Genomic DNA, 529 nt, shown 5'->3' with positions numbered 1-529 from the left:
TACGTCCCCATAACTTAACGGATCGGCAAAAGAGCCCGATAGAATAAGTACTAGGCTTACAAAGAATAAGTCCTGGTGTCGATTTGTTCGACTAAAGGCGGTGCTACAGCATGGCCGAAGTCAAATGACTGAAACTTATTTAATGAACGCAAATCCCTCATCGGATTTCTGGTGGCCATTATTATCTTTTAATCTGTATATCTCTGGCTTGGTCATCTTTTGTGTTTATGTTTACTGATATAAAACTAATGTTCTGTCAAAAAAATCAACATGTTATATGGAGATTCTATACACACACACACACACACACACACACGCACACACACACACACACACACACACGAAGACACGAATACGTGTGTGAGTAAGTATTTATGTGGATGTAGACACCGAGGTGTTTGTGGTAAAACTCGATCAGGCTTACAATTTCGCCGTGAACCGACTGACATTGCCAACGAACTTATTGGATTACGTTGTCTGAATACAAACCTTGATAATGACATTGATTACTGTGCGTCTAGGAATATAT

The sequence above is a fragment of the Octopus bimaculoides genome, chromosome 24 (assembly GCF_001194135.2).
Source record: "Octopus bimaculoides isolate UCB-OBI-ISO-001 chromosome 24, ASM119413v2, whole genome shotgun sequence".
NCBI classification, from domain to species: Eukaryota; Metazoa; Mollusca; class Cephalopoda; order Octopoda; family Octopodidae; genus Octopus; species Octopus bimaculoides.
The sequence above is the reverse complement of the archived record's forward strand: the minus strand, read 5'-3'. Positions refer to the sequence as shown.